The following is a 400-nucleotide window of genomic DNA, read 5'->3' on the forward strand; positions in this document are numbered from 1 at the left end:
GACCACTGAAACGGAGGCGTGCAGGGCTGGGTCTGAGGAAATAACACTGGTGCCTGAAAATGGCACAGCCTGTGCCTAAGGTTTGGAGTCCTAAAGTCACAACAGAGCAAGAGGGTCTGGGGCCACTTCTAGGACCTGGTGGTAGGGCAGCCCTGGGCCTCTCTTTCTGGCCCCCACCACCCCCCAAAAAATAAGCGAGGTGTCCCATTCCCCTCCAGTAGTACCAGAGCCCTTCCTGATGGGCAGGGCAGCGTTTCTGTGCTGTGAGAAGTGTCCCAGGTGGGCACGTGGCGCTGCAGGGCCCAGGCTGGGCTGGCCAAAGGGCTGCAAAGCTGGAGGCTCTGGGATGTGGTGGTGGTTTCTCAGGTAATTTTAAGGATTTCTAGAGCTGGAGCTTCTC

The sequence above is a fragment of the Apaloderma vittatum genome, unplaced genomic scaffold (genome assembly GCF_000703405.1).
Source record: "Apaloderma vittatum isolate BGI_N311 unplaced genomic scaffold, ASM70340v1 scaffold1376, whole genome shotgun sequence".
Taxonomy (NCBI): domain Eukaryota; kingdom Metazoa; phylum Chordata; class Aves; order Trogoniformes; family Trogonidae; genus Apaloderma; species Apaloderma vittatum.